Here is a 19,214-nt window from a genome sequence, read left to right on the forward strand (position 1 = left end):
ATACCAACTTTATAAAAGTCGTATTTTCAAACACAGAATGTTAAAACCAACTTCACTAAAAGATGCATTTTATCATTCTGAGTTCAGGCATACTAAACTCAAATTTCTACCTAGTTCCCTGAGTCAGGTAGGATTATAAAATGTAATAATCAAACTGCCCATTCTGGCCTTTGGGGAACAGGTAGCTTTGCAATAGTGAAAAAGAAACAAATGGCTGTAATTCACTATCAGGACATGCCACACACACCAGGGCATGTCCTACCTTTTACCTACAATGCACCCTGCAATTGGCCCTACCGTAGGGGTGATTAAAATGCAGAAAAGGGAAGGTTTAGGGACTGACAAGTGGGTGCACTTGCCCAGTCAACATGGCAGTACTGGACTGCAAACAGTCTCTGCAATGGCAGACCTGAGACACACATTTACAGGCTGCTTCTGTGGGTGGCACAACCAGTCCTTCAAGCCCACCAGCAGCATTTGGTTTATAAGCCATGGGCACACTCAATGCACTGTACTAGGGTTTGACAAGTAAACCAAACCACCCAATCATGGAATCACTAATCCATACATCAATTTACCATAGGGAGCACTTTCACTGTGGCACTGGACAGCAGTGGCACCATGCCCAAAGCATCTATAACCAGCAAAAAACACATGAGGCAACAGCAAACAATGGAAGGGAAACCCACGCCAAGGTGCCAGGTCCAACACACCCTTACCCCCACTACAGGCACGCCCACCAACTGTACAGGCAGATGTATCACACCCACCAACACATCAGCGACAACACAATAAACACACACAGATCCTCACCATCACAATAACGAAGTCTCAAGAGAGATCTCCCATGATTTCTCTGAAAATGAATACCCACAATACATGTAAATAAAAAGATAGATAATCTTCACAAGTCAATTCTGAGTTGCATAATAGTTGATGATGGTGAATTAGTTACTCTGATTGTAGGCCATATATGTGACAATAAATGTGTGTGAGTAAGACATTTAGATTTATAGGACCATCCATGTATCAAGGTATCATGTTGAAAGCATGGCTAAACTCCTATCGATGTTGACTTCCAAACTTTGAATCCAGCATATATAATTAAATAAATGACATTTGAAAAACTATCCACTGAAAGGGAGAAAGGAAATCAAATAAAATCTTCAAGCAGAATGTCAAAGGGAGTTTAAAGGGATTTGGGCAATATAAATAAAACACGTCAGGAAACATCAGAGAAACCAATCTATGTGCATGGGGGAAACAAAAAGTCCACAGTTCAAAAATAGTCCAGACACTGGTCATCCTCAATGTCATCCTTCTCCACAATGTGGGGATCTTCTTCTCTGCGGACTCTTCCTGACTGGGTGGTGCATGTCCAGATGCCCCACAGGAGCAGCAAACATGAGGGGTATGAGGGGAATCAGGGGAAACAGTGAGGGAAGACGTACAGGGAGACACAACTACAGTGGTCTGGGTGAGTCGGGTGACATACAGAGTTTGTCTAGAATCTCCTGTAATACCATAGAGGACACAATCACTTCCTGGGATGCAGCAACAGGAGTAATCATACATGGAGGGGTTTTGTAGAATATGAAGGGTGTGGGTTATTGGGGAAAGACGTCTCCCTCAGCTAATCTAGGGAAGGACTTGGAAGGAGACTAGTGGCAGGGGGCGCAGTTGGAGGCCCCAACTGAATGAGGGTCTCAAGAATTAGGGATGGGTTAGTGGCAGGCTCAGGTGGTAATGGGTCCTTCCCTGGAGACACCATTTCCAAGTTAAGATCTTGTGGACCAGTGGGAGAGCCACATTTCACCTCCGTCCGGCTGGAGGTATTTAGTTTAGTTTATGTGCTTATATAGCACTTGAATTACCCCCTAAGGGGTATCTCAGTGCTCGTGGACTTGAAAAAGAAAGTTGTCACAGTGGGCAGATCTAAAAAAGGGCAGTTTTCAAAGCCTTCCTAAATTTCAAGTGGTCTGGGCACTGACTTAAAGCTAATGTCCCAATCAATGTCCCACCTTCAGTCTCTTCAGCCTCTACCCGGGCTGTTGCTGTAAATGTTAAAGGCTCCATTCTGGTGAGTGCACTACCCCTGCCTGATGCCACCTACAAGCAAGATCTTCTGCCATCCTATTGCTCTGTATTACAAGCCCGCACCAACATGGGTGAGGGACTAGAAAACAACGCACTCTCTTTCAGATAAACTGAATTGAACATACTAACTGAGGGGGTGCCCGCTAAGTACTCTCAGCTTTTGGGGGGCCAGTGGAACAGCTGAGTAATGTACTGCTCTATCAAATCTGGAGAGATATTGCTGCGTGTTGCAGTCCAGTGTGTGTGTAACTGCAGCAGCCCAAGATGTGCCGTAATCGCAGGGAGGATGTGTAAGTACAACTTTAACAACTCAGACAGTGCCAGCCATGCCGTGACAAATATCCCACATGACACTTGAAAGTTTTCAGACGACAGTGACATATGATAATAGGTAACCACTACACCTGCATATGTGATGCATTAAGCATTACATACAATACAAAATGCCTAGCCTTTTTGAATTGAGCCGTTAGTTATTTGATGGATGCATGAAGGAAGTCTTTTCTGAGCACACAGCCCTGCTAAGTTTCCAAAGGTCCATGAGTAATGTGCTGCACCAGTCCAGGTTTTTTCTTTGAATTCTAGTACTTGTAGTCTTGTTTATTCCATGGTAAAACAGGACTAAAAGTCACAAAATTAAAAAACAAAAGCTGGTTGTGCACATCATACATGGACGTGCAAAACTTGGCAGTTATGAGCATAGTCAATCTATGTTATTACACGGGTCTACTTGAAACATGGTGTATGTATGACAGACATCTGGCCACACTGCCCTATGAGTTGCAGGACATATAAACGCAAGGGCCCTAATTCACAAAGGGGCCCTGCTCTCGTGGCGGAGGCACAGCTGTTGTGGGGGAATCCCCGCACTCTGGCTAGCTTGACTACAGTTGTTACAGCAAACAAATGATGGACGGAATGTTGACAATGCAAACATTCTCCCCCATCAAAGGATCTGGGTTAAATCCATCATTCTTTAGCCCACTACGCCACCCCAGTTTGGACCCGGCCATATGCAAATCAGTTATTACCCTGTGCCCGATGGCAACAGTCCAGACCGAACAGCCAGGCCAGGTCCTTTCTGGACCGGACACAAGCATCCTGGGACCGGTTTCAGGGTATGTCACCCTTCTCCAGCCAGGCTAGCTTGAATCCAGTGGCACAGTGAGCAAGGGACCCATGTCTGGGCATGCCCATCCCACTTAGGGCGAAAAGTGAAACAGTCCATCCCGAACTACCAGGCCTGGTCATCCCAGGGCTGGAAGCAAGCATCCTGGGACTGGTTACGGGGCATCACCCATCATCAGCGAGGCTAGCTTGACTCCAGTGGCATGGAGACCACGGGACCCATGTCTGGGCATACCCATCCAACTCATGATAACAACTGCAAAAAGAACAACTGATGGAATGAATGCTGCACAATGTCAAACATTCGCCCTAGTACAAAGATCTGGGCTTAAATTTGTTTTGTTGCTCCTCTTGACATTCCTGTTCAGACTCAACCATATGCAAATCCGTCTTGACCCTCTTTGCCATGGGAACAGTCCAGCCCCAACTGATAGGACAGGTCTTCCCTGGACTGGAAATAAGCATCCTGGGACAGTTTCGGGGAATCACCCCTCATCAGCCAAGCTAGCTTGACTGCAGTAGCATGGAGAGCACAGTATCCACGCATTGGCATACCCGTCCCACTCGGGGTGACAAATGCATAAAGAACAATTGATGGACAGAATGCAGCACAATGTCGAACATTCACCCCAGTACAGAGATCTGGAGCTAAATCAATTTTATTGCTCCCCTTGCCACTCCAGTACAGACCCACCCACATGCAAATCAGTCTTGACCCTTTTCCACATGGAAACAGTCCAGCCCGAACTGCCAGGCCTGGTCCTCCCTAGCCTGGAAAAAAGCCTCCTGGGACCGGTTTCGGGGCATCACCCCTCATCAGCCAGGCTAGCTTGACTCGAGTGCATTTGGAGAGTATGGGACCCACGTCTGGGCATACTCATCACACTCGGGGTATCAATTGCAAAAGTGGTCTTAGACAACCTTAGAAAACTCTCCAAGTGGTAGCTGTGAAGAGCAGCCTTCAGGCTTAACCCAGGAGTGTAAAGCAGCTTGCTTTACCATCACATAATCCTATGGTATGAGTTAAGTGAAAATGAACCACACTTTATAGTTATGAAATATATATTTATTATAAACACTCACATATTGCAATAGCTCCTCCCCGAAAATATAATCACAATACATACAATACATCAGTAATAGAACACGTAAGCATCACAAATACTCTGTGTTATCCAGGGGGAGACCAAACCATATAGTACTAAAGTGGAATGCGACCCACAACTGAAGTCGAGACTGGACCCAGAAGACTAGAAGTGGTGGTGAAGCAAGGAATCACGCAAGGCAAGTACCCAGGAACCACACAGAGGCCTGTGCAGAGTGGAAACACGACTGTGTGCTCAATACAAGTCAATGGAATAGTCACTGTTGCAGTTTTCAAGAAGAAGGACCCTTCCCAGAGGACCCTGAAGAAACCCTGTGGGAGATAGAAGGATGGAGAGTCACCCCACCCTAGGATACCCCGGGAACCAGGATACCTGCATCAGGGAAGCCAGGTGCATAGGTGAAAAGTGACGTCGGAAGCCGCCGTCGACCACAATGGAGGACTGCAGTAAAGATGCCACTGGAGAAGAAGGTGAAAGAGTCCGGTGGAACGTAAGGGTGGTACCTACAAGCAGAGGGGATAGATTTTACCCCACTTAGGAGTGACTATGATGCACGGAAGATGAATGCCCACCAATGTCAGAAGATGCAGGAGTGTTGACAGTGATCTTGGTACTGTAGCTGTGAGGTCCAGGAGCCGTTCTGAAGCTGTCCCAAGCTGTCCCAAGTCGGATGTCAGGAGCCAGAGGTCGGTGTCCGGCGGGAGCATCAACAAGCCTTGGCAGCGGCAACAAGCATGGTGGATGAAAAACGTTCAATGTCGGGACAAGCAAGGTCCAAGGGACTCAACCAGAGCAGGTAAGTCAGAGTACACCCAGAGCAAGCAGGGGAGCCCCACAATGCATGGAATCATAACTCCAACATCGTTTATGATGTTGGTGTATGATTACAACATATTTGATACCAAACATGCCAGGGTTCGTTATAGCCAGTTAGGAGTTAGCCATCGTGTAATGACGCATGGCAACTCTATGTATCGTAATGGTTGATGCCCTTTGTTAATACTGAAATGTCATAAAGTTAGACATTTGGTCTAAAGTTAGAATTGTGGTTTACCTTTACCTTTGTGAATCAGCCCCATATATTTCCCAAACATGTTTAATCATAAAAGAGCAATATATACAAAGGGGCACACATGTGCCCCAGACCAAAAAGCTTAAGTTTGAAAGTGGTTGAGCAGAAGGTATCGTCATGGATGCGGTGACTGCACCCCAAAACATATGTAACTAGCCAGAGCTTCAGCAAAAGGGACTCCAATGGCATTCCTTAGCTCTAAATATAACCACATGCTTGGTTTAAGCTTGTTAAATATAGGAAATGCATGACACAGAATCCTGCTCAGGACTTAGTATTTTTCTTCGTATTTCCATCATACTAGATATTGAGTGGATATAAATAATGTATGTTTCTATAGAAAATGAATAACCTGATTTTATACCTCTTACAATTCTCAATACTATTCTTTCTATCCAAAATATTTGTTTGCAGGCTTTGTATCTCCTAACATGATAATATGGTAATTATTATTTGTACATTATTTTCCATTTTCACATGGTTTTGTTGATAAGCTGATTTATAGTTATTTTGTAGAGAACTGGAGTTGCACTTTGTTTTTCCTTTAAATATTACAAGAAAATAGCATAACAAATAGATACTGGACTGACTTATTCTCTTGAATATAGTATGAGCGTGTCAGATGGGAGGCTGCCATATTAGGTGTTTTGGGACTGCCACGGCAACCTAAGCTATTCTCTTTAACAGATACTATCACTGTTTGGAAATGTAATTAAATTAAATTCAAGTCAACCATCCCACTCTCTAATGCACCCTCATGTTCCGACTGGGAATTATCAGCAATATCCTTTACTGTTCTCCTCCAACCTTTCCAACCAGCGCTAGTTTTTTCACATGGGCACCTCAGGTCACAAAAGACCCCTCTCACATGTGGAATCTCCCAGAGTTCTATACTGTTCCCTGTCATTTCCAACCTTTACATGAAGTCAATTGGTGCTCTGCTCACTGATAACAGCATCAAGATTCACCAATATGCTGATCATACACAACTCTACTTGAAAGCCTCCTCTGCTTCAGACATCCCAATACCATGCCTCAAACACTGCTTGCCCATCACTAAGACCTGGATGTCCAGCACCTTTTTGAAACTCAACCCAACCAAGACAAAATTCCTATTATATGTCAAGAACAAACCTGACTCAATGACATGAACATTGGTGATTTTTGAACCCCAACTCTAACAGAAAATCAAATCAGTTGGACTCACCCTTGACACCACCCTCTCCCTCAAGAAACACATTGCCAAAAAACACTAAGACAGTGTGGTACCTCCTTTCCCTTCTAGAGAAAGTCAAACCATTTCTTCCAGAAATCAACTTCAGAATTGCTGCTCAAGCCATTATACTCTCAAAATTGGATGGTGGTAATGGCCTCCAAGATTGTAAAACTGGTACTCCTTAGGAGCATCCTACATGCCACAGCATGCCTCATGTAGGACCCCTAGAAATATGATCACCTCCACCACTATTGCCACCACTATAGAACCAAACTGGCCGGGTTAACGGCGTAGTCACAACACGGCGGTACCGTGCGATAGGCCCATGATAACGCATTAAATGTCCGCATTATAACCAACGCGACGCTGAAAGAACGCGAAACACTAACGCGAAAATAGTAGTGATGAGGCCAATCGCGATACAAACATCAGCGATAAGCAGCGACAGGCATGCTATTTCCACGCGTCATGCGAGAAAATGCTCCATAAGAGCAAAGTAAACAAATGCTTAGACGACAACATAAGAGCACAACCCCCTGCACACAGACGTGCCATGTCCATGTCCAAACGATAATGAAAGCATGGACTAATGTAGGGGCAGTGACTCCCCCTTACATACATGTTGCCCATGTCGTGGGACTTGAGTCACAGGGGTTATCCTTGCATCATGGTGGCACGTATCAGAGCCCAAAAGAAGCCCTCTTGTCACTTGTAGGCCACAAATGACAGCCAAAATGGAATGTATTGGGACACATGTGAAACGCCGAAGAGTAGGATACTGTACCAACTATGACACACAGAACAGGCAGTTCGAATACGTGACACCCTAAACAGCCTCACTGCACAGAGGTGACATACCCCGCATCCATGAGCAAATTGCAAAATTGCCAGCACTACAAGTTGCACCTACACTTGTGTGAGTGGAGTGCCTATACAGATGAGTGACATGCACGCAGGGAATGTGTTTTGGAATGCATGTATTTGCACATGCTGTCAAAAGAAGGAGATTTTCCCTTGAGACAATGCTAAGTGAAGGTTACGGTACCAAGCCTCACAATGTCATAAGTACATACAATAGAAACATATAAGTGGTTAAAAATTCATTTATTTAGAATACACTTAAAAATACAAAAGTGAATTTCACTAATCTAAATCCCTAGTCTTAAAACACGGTTAAAACAATACATCAATTGCGACCTGCACAATTGAGAAGAAAGGACAGAACAGATACAACATAAAATTGTTGAATACAGTTTGTATATTCTGGCTCCGTTGTACTAACACCAGTATTGTATTGCTATGACATCAGTTTATCAACTCTGGTGTTGGAGACTTGAATTTACGCATTTCGGTGGGTTCTCCTTATAGTTACCACCTTTATCAAGACCAATGGTAAGCTGTCACAATCAGGGGGTATATGTAATTGCCCCTAGATTCTTGATGAGGATCACTTCTTTTAGTGAATACTCTGTTTGTGATCCGAACGATGGTTTCTAGTCGAGATTTGGGTAGTATGTTGCTGCCAGTTATCTAGCCTGTTTAATCTTATACAACTTATTATATTATATTATCCCACTTTAAGTGCGTGATCCACTTCAATTTGGTAAAAACTCTTATTATTGATCTGTTTCTCGGCCACACATGTCATAAGTGATTGCCTTGCGGTCCCTGCTTCTTACGATAGTCTAGGACGTATATCGGTTTAAAAACAGTGCCTCTTCCTCAGCCTTTTCTTTGTAAAATCAGGAGGAAGAATATCCTGAAGGGTAGTACGTAGTTCCCCTGTCAACAGTACTTCTTTAATGGCCTGTTGCGAAGACTACCTGATGAAAATTGCATCGATCCGCTGTCTGTGGGGTTCTGCGTCGACGACACAACCTCACCAGAGCTCTCTCAGACTTTGTCCAGGTTTTCACTCTTGCTGCTGAGCTGCTTTCCGGCTGCTGCCTTGCCGCTTGCCGGTTGCCTCGTGGAGCGCGGAACGCGGGCGTGGGGTTGTCAGAAGCCGCTGTGGCTGCGAGGGTCCCTCCGCTGTGGCCACATCAGCCACACCAGCTGCAAAGTGATCTCCCGCATTGGCGAGAGCCGCGGGAACAGCCCGGTAGCGGCAGGAGCCGCAAAGAGACCCCCCGGGCGGCAGGAGCTGCGGGGACAGCCCGGCAGCGGCAGGAGCCGCGAAGAGACCCCCCAGGCGGCAGGAGCCGCGGGAACAGCCCGGCAGCGGCAGGAGCCGCGAAGAGACCCCCCGGGGGGCAGGAGCCACGGGAACTGCCTGGCAGCAGCAGGAGCCGCGAAGAGACCCCCAGGCGGCAGGAGCTGCGGGAACTGCCCGGCAGCAGCAGGAGCCGCGAAGAGACCCCCCGGGTAGCAGGAGTCGGGGGAACCACTCAGCAGCGGCAGGAGCCGTGACAAGACCCCCGGGGCATCAGGAGCCGCGAAGAGACTCCCCAGTGGCGGGAGCCATGTGAACAGCCCGGCAGTGGTAGGGTGCTGCAAAAAGACACCGCAAAAAACACCGCAGAGCAGCAGGAGCGGCGAAAGTCACCCAGCAGTGTCGAGAGGCTGCCTTAGTGGTGGGGGCTGTTCCCCTCTTGTAGCAGCTGTGAGATCATGTCTCTGCAGGCACGATAACTACCGTTTACCTGCTTTTCACAGAAGCAGTGCGACAGACACTACCCACTGCACCGGAGTTTGAGGCGCCGCATCTGCATCGCTTACCGCCGGCCGCTGACCGCCGTCTTGCAGAGACCTTAGGCGGCAAACAACCCTTCGGCAGAGGATTTTTGGTGAGCGGTGAGCGGGGGGAGTGTGTAGCAGGGGAAAAGCGGGAGAGAACTTTTGCCTCGCGGTCCCGGCTCGCGGCTCCCGGATCCTGCCCCTACGCTCCCACGCACCCTCGGCAGAGGATTTTCGGCGAGCAGGGAGAGCGTGTGGTAGGGGAAAAGCGCCCCCACGCTTGGGTTTTGGCAACTCATTTGGCAAATCTCCTCGTGGATCCTAGTCCACGGCCCGACCTTGCCCCTACCAGGTCCTTGAGGATAGAAGAGGATCAACGCAGGCAAACGCAGGAGGTACTACATCCTGCCCCTCCATAGGAGAGAATAGCATCGGTACCAGCACACCAGCAGCAGCGTGAGGCAAGCTATAGGAGGGTTGTGAAAGCTCCATCACTCACGTAGAGGCCCCTCCGCCCTGCCTACCTGCGCTGGCTGCCGTAAGGAGAACACTTACATCTTGGCATTATTGGAGGGGAGACTAACCTGATCACCCAGCCCTCATTACCCTCATTACCTCACCACCGCTCCCACTACCCCCATCATATTAAGCAGAAGGCTCGGCGCCCTGCTGAATCGGGCAAGTCAATCAACTTGGCAAATCATGAGGACCAGAAACTCGAATCTAATACAACTACAGGAGAAGCCCCGCCCCCATAGATCAGCCAGGAGACAGAAGGCGAAGCTGTTCTACCCCCCAGGAACAGGGAGCTCCTACCTAGGGTTAGGGCCAGGGCCCCTGGACGGGGAACACACAGGCACAACCGGAGCAACCGGAGCAACGCCCACGTCCCCGGGAGCACCGGCAGAACTCTCAGTTGCGGGCCAAACAGCTTCACCATGGAGGACTCCTAAGCCATCTGCCCACAAGCCCTGTCCCAGCGTGAAAGACGCTCCTAATGGGACCGTAGGCAACAGAGACATAAGAGACTTTTTCAACCTCAAAGCACTTAACCCAGCAGATTCCCACTGGATTCCAAATAGCCCACCTACCAATAGGGCAACAGAGGACGGGCAGCCTTCAATATCCACAGCCTCCCGGGCACTCGGAATTCCTCTTTCACCAACAATAACCATGCATCGGGGCGGAACACTCTCTGAATCAGCAGTTTCAAACACAGCTTTACTTAAGCCTTCGCATATAATCACGACAGCCCTGACCCATCAACAACTGGAGGGCCTTCAGCTGCACCCTACCCCAAACGGAGAACCTACGACTGACGAGCTTGACAGCCCGCACGCTGTCAGAGAAGGAAGAACCTCTGCAAACGGAGTAATTATGCCCGATGTGCCTGATAGCATCTACGCGGCAATCGAAGGAGGAAATCCAAACTCACCTGGCTTATTACAAAAACAGTACCTGAACTTGTCACGATGGAGCACCCCGGAACACGACAAAACGGCCCGGTCTCCAATGTCCGCGAGCAGCCGAGAGGATAAGGGGGAAAAGACACCAGTGATTTCTAATCATCTATCAATGATCAATGAGACCCTCACTTCAATGACAGGCGCAGCCATAATGCACGCAGACAAGCTTGACGTACAAATCAACATCCTGCAAATTGTTGCAAGTTTGATAGCCGGGATAGACTCCAAATTGGACAATCTGAACTCACTGATTCGAAGAGCACAGGATAGAACAAACTTAAATATAGAGCCTTGTGGTTGCAGTCCAATTCTGCACAGTCTAGAAAATCTACCAAACATCATGACCACATTAGTCGAGGATCTCAAGAACGAAGTAAGTAAGCATCAGAAACCGCTCGCACAGGACACCGTCCAGGCACCGTCAAAAACAAAAGGTATAACAACACATCAAATTTGTAGCACGGAAACCAACAAAAGTTAAAAAAACGCCTACTTGGCGCCCCCAGCGACGCTCTCTGAGAGCGGAACAAATACTATCCCGGATCAGGTTAAAAACCATGACTCTCAACATACCTCCAAACTGAATAGCCTAGTGTGCCAAAATCTATCCCGGAAGAACAAAAAAAAACTAAGAAAACTCAACAAGGTGAACAAAAACAAACCACTTGCTACCTGTTCCATTCGGCATTGGCTACGCCCTGACACACAGACTCCCGGTCACATCGAGATCCAGAAAACAATCCAACTGGCAGCTATCACTAAAACAGCAGAAAAGGCAACAGTCGTAGAAGCTCCGTACATAACCAACTCATCAACAGATCTGATGACGCCGGTCCAACCGGCAGTATTCCGGCATACTCCTGCTCTGAAAACAGAAAACCAAGTAACCGTCCCGCAAGGACAACATAATGGGGAAGTAAATCATGCCTCTTTAAACGACCACGATCCTAGTCCAATAAGCTCTCAGCAACCCACTCACACAAAGACCACATCGAGCAGAGTGACCCAAGTGTCACCAGATGCCAAAAAACCCATAGTGACCACTGCAATCACGGAAACCTTCCAGCGCCCTTCCGATTGGACTCTGGCCCCCATACTCGACTACGCAGAGAACAGGCCATTTAACAACAAGCTGCTCAGCCCCTTCCCCAGTGTGGTGGTAGCCCAGCAAACCACAAGGCCTCTAGTCCAGGCAACCCTTCACTGGCCCGGCATGGTACAGTCACTATTCTCTGGCACCCAGGCTAAGAAGCAGAAGGACGTGGATTCTGTACCCCACTCAACTCAAATAACAACTCAGGATCGGAAAATAAGGCTGTATCCCGAATATACCTCTCAGGGCAAGTGGGATATTCTTAACCGCAGCAATTTCCTGATACTCTGCGCAAATACCCCAGGGCTGGAAGGGACAAAAACCACAGACATTGAGACCATCTCCTTCCTTCCGCCAGACCCGGAGGAGAAAAATGAAACTACGGAGATAACTTTCATCAGCCCACATATGGTGGAGACCCTGAAGAGCCAACAAACGCTACTGGAAAACTGGGGCATAAAAATAAAGCAGCAGCCAGCACAAAAATACCCCTCAATTTTAAAAGCTCATCATCCGCTTGGCTACTTGGAAAATCATGACCAGCACGCCGGGGGGCATCCAAGCTTGAACGCTATCTCTGCTCACGCCCAAGACGCAGCGTCAATCCTTCAAGGGTCCAAGGGCTGCACGAACACAGGCCTAATCAACGGCACCCCAATCAAGATAACTACAAATTTGAGCAAAGGAAAACGCTCATGCGTAACATGGGGTTGCGCGAACAAGGACTGGTCCTGGCTGCCACTAGCATTAAATCCCCGCTCCTAACAGGCACCTCCCCGGAGACTCAGGTCACGCACACCAACGCACGTCCAACGAGCAGGTGATATTCTTAAACAAAGCCGGAACCACAAAGACTCTGAAAATCATGACTTGGAACGTTGCAGGTTTTAAAAAGCTGTCACATAATCAAGCTGTGGTGACTTTTCTGGAAGAGGCGGATATAATCTGTATACAAGAATCTTGACTGATTAAACCACTTTCATTGAGAGGATACGCAGAATACGGCAAAGCAGCAACAAAGACCAACATATTTGGAAGACCATCAGGCGGGACATGCATCTATATAAAGCACTCGCTTAAACTAGAATTTACGGAAATAAACAACTTACCAAACACGCTCCAGGCAGGCATTCTGAAAGGCCTCTACCCATCACATGGAACAATTCAATTCTAGTAATTAACATCTACCACAACCTGTATGGGCACCCTGCAAACCCCCCCATGCTAAAAACCATCTAGAGTCTTTGTTGCTATAATTTCCGGCACTAGATTGCATTATCCTCGGTGACCTCAATATTCACAACATAGGGGTCTTGAGCATAAAAAAACACCAGTCTGGTGCTACTAAGGCAATGAACGAACTATTAAAATCGTACAAACTGGCCACAGCACATTCAGTCCATATAAAGAACAATCCAGGGTTTTTTGTCGCCCCCACATATAATAACCAGACGACGATCGATTATACCATTTTAAGCGACAAACTGCAACCCCTAATGTCACATTATACAGTCCATCCGCGCAGTGACAGCGACCATGCCGCCCTAACAATCACTTTGAACCTGACAGCAGAAATACGTCAGGCTGCAATGCATGGGGGCTGCTGACGGAGACGAACTGATAAAGCTCCCCAGAAGATTTAAATGGGGGCACGCAGCGATCTCCAAATTTAATAGCTGGATAAATTTGTGGGCGGGTTGGCCACCGTGTGAACAGAAGAAGGGCGCTATAATAACATGGGATGGCATCACTGGGACATTAGCGGCAATACTTTGAGAGGATTCAAACAGGACTCCCCATTGGCACCCACCAGCTGCACTCGGATTCAACCGGGTAATCAAAAATAGCGCTAAACACTTGAATATGAAACGAAAAGCTTTCCGTAAAAATGGCACAGCCTCAGATAAAAAACAACTACAAGAGGCTGCAAAAAGCCATTCCAAGAAAGTGTGGGCTGCAAAACGGGAATACTGCGACGGACAATGGCTGAAGATCTTTGACCTGCTGAGCCCCGGGAAAACACAAGAGTTCTGGAGCTACCTAAGTAATCTTGGCCGAGGCACTAATCACAGAGAAAACTCCCTTGAGGCTTCAACCTGGGTAGCCCACGTAAAAGCTCTATACAACGAAGACATACCGGCCTCCCAGTCAACAATGGACCGATAGTAAGGGAAGAGCCATACTCCACCACTGATAAGAAGGCTTTGCCTTGTAAATTGCTAGTCTCAAAAATCCTAAAAAGAAATCAGGAAAAATGGCGCACCAGGCCCAATTGGTCTTCCTGGCCAATTGTTTAAAGCGACTATCGAATTCTGGCCCGAAAATCTGTCCCACCTATATGACGAATGCTGGCTCTTGCGGGATGTGCCAGATTCCTGGAGAGGCTCGCTTCTACACCCAATCCATAAGAAGGGGCCTAAATCAAACCCGTCCAACTACAGACTGATTGCCCTCTTGGACATCGAGGGCAAAGCCTATGCTAGTGCAATATTGACTGACCTCGCAGATTGGGCGTGTGAAGAAGGCCTTCTGCCTTTCTGCCAAACTGGCTTTAGACCTGGGTCTTCGACCGTGGATAACATCACTGCACTTTCCTATTTGGCCTATCAAGCTCGGTCGCGTAAAACTCTCCCTTTATTCGCCTGCTTCATTGATTACTATGCCACTTTCGATGGGGTAGACCGCGCAATTTTATGGAGAAATCTGGCACAATGGAACATCAATCCGACCCTGCTAAGAGCAATTCAGTCACTCTATCAAAAAACGTGGGTTAGAATTAAACTCTCGAGTGATTTCGCATCTGAGAAAATCGACACGGACCGAGGTCTAAAGCAAGGGTGCGTGTTAGCGCCACTGCTGTTCAATCTGTACACACCAGACATGGAGACAGCCCTGTTGGGGGCAGCCCTAGCAACCCCAAGGATTGGGGGGATAAAAATCCAGTTTATGCAGTACGCTGACGATCTGGTACTGCTGGACCACACTAAAATATGACTACAAGAGATGCTGTCCGCCCTGGCAACATACAACAACGAAAACAGGCTGGTGGCAAATCCTTCCAAGTCTAAAATAGTTATTTTTGGGCACTACCGACACAAAAAACGAGCAAAATGGAACCTTGGCAATCTCTCCTTGGAAAGCACACAGCGATACACCTACCTGGGAGTCTGCTACCACGAGTCAGGTCTCTCTGGCGCCCAGGTAAAGAAAATCCAAGGCAAAGGGAAAACCATCACTTATGCACTCTGCAAACTACAAGCTTCCTTACACAGCCCATCTACAACGGCTATTCGAAGAGTATTAAAGGCCGAACTAATGCCGACCCTCAACTACGCTCAGCAAGCATACCCGGGCAAACTCAACAAGGAACTTGAAAAAATTCATTGCAGAGCATACAAAAGAATATTTCACCTACCGAAGTGCACTAGAAACACCCTTATTCGCCTAGAATTCATGCTCAACCAACAAAATCTGGAAGAGATGGCGGCCATAAGCAAATACTACTACCTTGCTACAGCTGCAAAAGAAAAGACACTTAAGGCAGTTCTGAAATATATCTTTATGGAACCCGGGAATCCTTGGTCAGCTACCCTTACCGCGGCAAAAGTTCGCCTCAACCTGGCCACTGAGCTTTGGGACCCCGAACTAGTCAACTACACGGCGATCAAAAACGCAATCAAGAAACAAGTTCGGGTTTGCTCCCGCGAATTGGATTTGGAGTCATAAGTGACAAGAGACCTGCACGAGGCCCTATGCCTGCCGCACACTGTGTATAATCCCAAACACCATCTTACGCAGGCTGTGGGCCGCACAGCTCTCCATAAGATTCTAGCCTACAGACTACACCCTCTGCCCCTTAAAGAACTATACGCCGTTGAACGGGCAGAATTGGGTGCATTAGAATGCAGGCTCTGCAATTACAAACACGAGTCCCATGCTCATCTGCTATTTTGCTGCCCGGCCCTGCGGGCTGCACGCAGTCTTTACCTCAGGCCCATCCTAAGACAAGCGGGGACCCGCACCGCAAAAGAGGCGGTCCATCAATTATATACATTGTCCACAGTAAAAGACATGGCCTCATTTGGCAAGTTCATTCAAGAGACACGGTCTAAGTTGATGGCCACTCAGGGCTCAAATGAATAGAGACTCCGTAGATGCATAAACTATTTTGCTAACACACTGCCTATTTTAACTTTTGTAATCTTTTTTATGCGTTTGTTTTAATGTAATGGTTTTGAGTAACCAAACAATAAAGTTATTCATTCATTCATTCATTCATTCATTCATTCATTCATTCATTCATTATTCAACAATTTTATGTTGTATCTGTTCTGTCCTTTCTTCTCAATTGTGCAGGTCACAATTGTTGTATTGTTTTAACCGTGTTTTAAGACTAGGGATTTAGATTGGTGAAATTCACTTTTGTATTTTTAAGTGTTTTCTAAATAAATGAATTTTTAACCACTTATATGTTTCTATTGTATGTACTTATGACATTGTGAGGCTTGGTACCGTAACCTTCACTTAGCATTGTCTCAAGGGAAACTCGCCTTCTTTTGATTGTATAACCCCATTTCCCTTGGTTCCTCAAGGGGTACCTCTCGACTTTCTACATAATTTGCACATGCTGTGCCTGTGGTCATTCATCGTATTGTCCCATGATTTCTAAATACCGTGACAATGTGACGTCAACATGGTTAGAAATTGTCAATGATGGTGTTCCTATCGGCTATTCCTGGTACGGTTGCAGTGGGGTGTGTTCCACTGTCTCATCTTCATCATCATCGTCCGGTGCATCTGGCACTCGTATCCGTGAGGCATTGCTGTGTAGATATGTTGAGCAACACACAACATGCAATAATCATCTTGCACACAATGTCTGTGCTGTCAGGAGCCTTCCACCTGTGACGTCCAGGCACCTGAAATGTGAATTCAACACACCAAATGTGTACTCCACGATGCCCCTGGTGAGTTGGTGGTCCAAATTGTACTGCCTCTGGGCCTGTGTGTTCGGGGCTCAGAGGGGTGTCATCATCCAAGCGCAGAGTGCATATCCTTGGTCAACTGTGACAGTGCAGAGAGACATGAGTCAAGACAACGTACTGCATGATGTGTTGGCAGACACACTGGTTCATTGATGTGTTATACGTGTGACTTAGTGATTCCTGTATGACATGAATTGCTTGTTGCAAATGAGCGGGAATAATGTGTATTGCGTAGCCTCACCACTGCACCTCCCTCCCCCAAGCATAGTCGTCGGTGTGTGCAGCGCGGTTGCATCACTTGCACACCTACAGCACACCATTGTTATGCCTGTATGCGTATGTCCACAAGCCTGACTATGACACCATGATGATGTGCACTGAAGGTGGCCGGCCAAGTGTGTGTAGGCCCATTGTAAGGACAGGGCTGACACAGATGTACAGTTCATGGCTGGCTCAACTCGCGATGCGGTTGATGGCATACATTTGGCACATGCTGTGCTAATAGCAACACACACAACAGTTGTCATGTGTGATCCCTGACCGTGAGTGGGCATGCTCTCCCTCATGTACCCCTTCGGCCAAGCCCGCACTCCGGGGGCATGCCACATAGCAACATCGTCCATTGCGGGACGGGTGGCGCAGACACTACAACAGAGACACATGCATGAGTAACTTCCTTGGCAAGGCCTGAACTTATTCACACCCAGGTCCATGTGTGGAGGAGCCACACCTCTACGATGTACTGTCGTATGCCTGTCCACTCTGCTGATGCTCACAGTGAGGTACGACATGGCTACATGTCCCAGGTCTACCCCACTGCCTGCAGTGACATGGTTGCACCCGCTGTTCCCAGCACAGTGTAATGTGGAATGGCCCGGGGCCCTCATGCATACATAATGACCACATGGACACACTGAGTGAGTTTGTGGAACTGGCTATGGGCACCTGCGTTAGGCCCTTTCCATTGCCAGAGTCACATGTCCAGTGACGCCTGTGCTGGATGGGTGTTGGGTAGTGTAAGCTACCCCTTAGGGGTTGGTCGGTGCTGGCAACAACCACAACAGTGATCAGACAATCAGCAGTACATGGTTCAAACAGCAAGGGTCCATGACTTGAGTTGCACAGTTAGTGGCCCCATGGATGCACTGCGGCCGGCACAAGCACACCTCCACTGCACGGTGACTTGTGCTGCACTGAGGTAGGACCACGCGAGCTGAGTGGGTCCTCGTCAATGTCCAAGGATAATGTGTCGGAGGGTTGAGGGGGACAGTGGAAGGTGTCCTACCAGGGCATGACACAGAGGGCGGAAGTAACCAGAAACAGGCAAATGGCGAAGTTGAATGCTACAGACTCCTCTTTACCACTATGTAAGTATCAGCTACATGATGATGAAGACAACCCCCAGCCCATGGACTCAGACGCCACCAAAGTTGGACCAGTGATTGCCCTTGGATTTCGGGGCACATGGTAAGTGGCACCATAGCTGTAAGGGGATGCAGACTGCGATGAGGCCTGTACAATGACATAAACTCTGCCATGAAGAGAGCAAGACTTAGTTCAAATTGTGTGACCTACTCAACCGCAGTGTGTACCGAAGGCAGCGGTCAGCAGGGGCTCACAGCCACGTGCTGTAGGCCTGCAATGCGCAGAGTTAGGGGCACCAGTGCAGTTGTTGGTAGTGTCCCATCACCTCTTTAATGGAGAGCCTTTTCTCCTCTGGACTGAAGTGCATCTTCCTCTTACTCCTCTCCTTGCATACAGTGACACGAACACTGCCATGAAGACATCAAGACTCAGTTCCAAATGTGTGACCTAATTGACTGCAGTGTAGGCCAGAGGCAGCGGACAGCGCTGGTCAACCGCTGTCCAGCCATCTCCTCCTGGATGTCTAACACATGACGTTGGAAGGGCATGTGGAGAGGATTTGTGGTTGATGGCGTTAGAGGCACCAGAGCTGAGCGGGTGTGCAGCGTGTAACAATGTCATGTCCTGCCTAGTACGGACTGTATTGGATTGGTGTGAGGCCTGCAGGACCGCAGTGTAGGCCGGAGGCAGAAGTCAGCAGGGGCGCGCAGACACGTGTGGTTGGAATGCTATGCACAGAGTTGGTGGCATCACATCGAAAGTAGTGACATAAACTCAACCATAAATATGTACTCTGCCAAAGTGTAATCAGGACTCAGTTCCAAATGTGTGACCTACTAGTTTGCTGTGTCAGCTGGTGGAGTACGTCAACAAGAAAGGAGTACTGCAGGCCTGTGTTGCGGAGGCCGTGATGGTCTGAGGAGGCTGGCAAGGTCAGGGGCCTCAGGCTTGGACCTTGCAGCAGTACGTGGTAGGCCCTCATTGACACATGCAGGTGTCGGCAGGTGAGC

The sequence above is a fragment of the Lissotriton helveticus genome, chromosome 4_1, assembly GCF_964261635.1.
Source record: "Lissotriton helveticus chromosome 4_1, aLisHel1.1, whole genome shotgun sequence".
In the NCBI taxonomy this organism is placed as follows: Eukaryota; Metazoa; Chordata; class Amphibia; order Caudata; family Salamandridae; genus Lissotriton; species Lissotriton helveticus.